Source organism: Chiloscyllium plagiosum, unplaced genomic scaffold, assembly GCF_037043375.1.
Source record: "Chiloscyllium plagiosum isolate Xiang-an unplaced genomic scaffold, Cpla_swu_hap1 HiC_scaffold_21, whole genome shotgun sequence".
In the NCBI taxonomy this organism is placed as follows: Eukaryota; Metazoa; Chordata; class Chondrichthyes; order Orectolobiformes; family Hemiscylliidae; genus Chiloscyllium; species Chiloscyllium plagiosum.
Window position 1 is genome coordinate 68,024,778 of NW_028270159.1, and position 3,295 is coordinate 68,028,072.

General features: G+C 46.6%; 1 non-coding gene across 1 annotated transcript; it reads left to right on the forward strand.

Annotated features, from left to right (window-relative positions):
* Positions 1-1,199: 1,199 nt before the first annotated feature.
* trnag-gcc (transfer RNA glycine (anticodon GCC)) lies at positions 1,200-1,270 on the forward strand. The gene has a single exon. It is a non-coding gene; the product is annotated as a tRNA-Gly (tRNA).
* Positions 1,271-3,295: the final 2,025 nt, after the last annotated feature.

Genomic DNA, 3,295 nt, shown 5'->3' on the forward strand with positions numbered 1-3,295 from the left:
ACACTATATAGGACAAACAGGAAGACAGCTAACGATCCGCATCCATGAACATCAACGAGCCACGAAACGACACGACCAGCTATCCTTAGTGGCCACACACGCAGACGACAAGCAACATGAATTCGACTGGGACAACACTACCATTATAGGGCAAACCAAACAAAGAACAGCCAGGGAATTCCAAGAAGCATGGCACTCATCCACAAACTCCATCAGCAAACACATCGACCTGGACCCAATATACAGGCCACTACAGCGGACAGCTGAAACTGACAACCGGAAGCGGCAGGGACAGGCCACTATAAATGCCGGAGGAAACACCACATAAGCGCTTCACAGGAGGCTCCCAAGCACTGAGGATGTCATCTAGACAGGGGACGAAACGTTTGCAACAAAAATTTCCAGTTCGGCGAACAGAACCACAACAACCTGACAGAAGTTTATGAATCATTGAGAGGCAAGTTAGAGTTAACAATAGGTGCCTTTTCTCAGGATGGGGATTTCAAGATGAGCGGGCATAGGTTTAAGATGAAAAGACAGAGTTTTTTTTTAAAGTCATGTGAGGCTTTTTTTAAGGAAGGTGTTTTACGTGTGCAATTAACTTGCTGAGGAAGTGATGGATGAGGGTATGTTTGCAACATTTAATGGACAATTGATTTCAAATATGAATGGGAAAGTGGGATTTTTATAATAAATTTATTCATGCCTCGTACATCAGTTATTTCCCAGAGGACATTTAAGAGTCAACCGCGGTATTATACATCTGGAGTCTCCTGTGGGAAAGAGCAGCTGAATATGATAATTTGCTTCCTGAACTGGCATGAGTGAATCAGATGGGATTTTCCACACAACTGATTTAGGTCATCACGTGATTCTTCAATTCCAGGTGCTTTTTGAATTCAAACTCCACCATCTGTCATGCCAGGACCTGAACTCTTTGTCCTCAAAATATTACCTGGTTTTTTGGATTAACAACACAGTAATAAAACTACAAGGGCATTATAACCACTCAACGGGTACAGGAGGAGGCAGATGGGAGTAGATTAGTTTGGCAGTATGTTCAGCATGGATTGTTTGCACTGACGGGCCTGTATGCCTTCAAGCTGTATGACTCTGTGATTGACGCTATGGAGCAAATAGCTGGTTGGGATTAACAGCAGCATTGACAGCATTATCGAACACCGGTGTTCGGTGCTGGTGCATTGGTGGTTCAGTGGTAGAATTCTCGCCTGCCACGCGGGAGGCCCGGGTTCGATTCCCGGCCAATGCATTGCCGCTCCCTTTATATGGGCGGCACGGTGGCACAGCAGTTAGCACTGCTGCCTCACAGCGCCGGAGACCCGGGTTCAATTCCCGCCTCAGGCGACTGACTGTGTGGAGTTTGCACGTTCTCCCCGTGTCTGCGTGGGTTTCCTCCGGGTGCTCCGGTTTCCTCCCACAGTCCAAAAGATGTGCAGGTCAGGTGAATTGGCCATGCTAAATTGCCCGTAGTGTTAGGTAAGGGGTAAATGTAGGGGTATGGGTGGGTTGCGCTTCGGCGAGTCGGTGTGGACTTGTTGGGCTGAAGGGCCTGTTTCCACACTGTAATGTAATCTAATCTAAACCTGATGAGATATGTAATCCTGCTGGAGTCTCAGAGGTTATTTTATCAGTCATCCCTTCCCACACACGGGACTGGTGAACGGTCTCTCCCCAGTGTTACTGATTAAATGAGTTTCCATTTCTGTGGTTAATTGAATCCCTTCCAGCAGTTCCCACATTGCCCTGCTTTCTCCGCGGGATCAGTGTCCTTTTTTCTACACAGGGTGAACGATCCTTTCAAATTGTGTCCACACAGGTACAAATCCCGTTTTCCATGTTGTTAATGTGTTTTCATTTTTCCTTATTCACCCACAGGGTGTGAGTAACACTGGTCAGGGCAACATTTATTTTTCGCCCCTCGTTCGTTGCTGTCTGGCTTCACCACAAACCTGGTTGCGATCCCAGCCTCGGGTGTCTGTCTGTGGGCAGTCTGCACATTCTCTGTGTGTTTGCGTTTTTATTTCTCCCTCTGACCAAAGGTGTGCCTGTTACAGGGATCAAAAATGGGAAATGCAGGCTTATGGGGCAGGGAATACCCTGGGGTCTGGTGGGATGCGCTTCCGATGTACCGTGTGAACTGGAAGGGCCGACAAGCCTGCTTCCCCACATGATGGGGATTCCTGAATTAAGGGTCAGCTCATGTTTTTTTTCTGGTCCTGGAGTCTCTCGTAGGCCGGACTGGGTGAAGATGGTTGAATCCCCTGCATAAGGGACATGAATGAATGAGATTGCAGGAAATTAAAATCATGATCTCTGTTCCTGAGGTCAGGTTTGCATTTCAGGTTTTATTCGTCGAACGTAAACATCACCTTTTCCGTGTTCCGGTCGCCAAGGATGACTAGTTTAAAATATCACCCCAACACTACCTTCTCCAGGTTGAAGTCTTGACTGTGTGGAAGAAACTGATACTGAGCTGATGCGAGCAAATGCAGCTGCCACCACCAGTGTCGGAAACACAGATCCAAATAGCAAAATCATCTTTTAAACCCACCACTGCAAAGTTAAGGGCTCATCACGCTCCACTTGTGCCACTCAGCTGTCTTAGAAAGATGCACCAGAAATCGCGATGATAGTATAAACGGGGACAACCATTCCCTTGAGCAGGAGTACACTCAACCGAGGAATTTCTTGCACCTCTGTACCATCACAGAAGGACAAGACGCTCACCTATTGCATCGCTGGAGCCAGAGAGTAACTCTGCGCACTCATTCCCATCCCCATTTCCAGTTGGATCTGGGCGGCTGTGCCGATGTTAAGCTAAAATGCTATTGAACCAAACATTTCAACAATATCCTGTACTGTCTCCAGAGTCTTTGATGTTTTGTCGAAATCGATCAATCTTAGTTTTCAACTTTCTCATTCAAGGGATTTCCACAGCCTCTGAGGACATCGAACTGAAAGATTCAGCTCATTCTCAGTTCCCACATGTCTGTCACTGTTCGCTGAGTACTGATACTGTACATTTGCTGTTCTTCCGAACATTTCCTCTGCTAGTATACTTATTGCTGCTTGCAAGCATCCTGTTCTGTGGTTACTGTGATCGTGGTTGTCGGTATTTTGCATTGTGACCACAGCAAACTTGATTTGAAACCAAACCACGGCACTCAGTGTTCTCTCCGTTGTCCCTTTTGTGACACATGCTCAGAAATTAATTGTTTTACCTTCAAATTCCGCTCTCTCACATCTCTGCGTTTCATATATCAGGATTCAAACA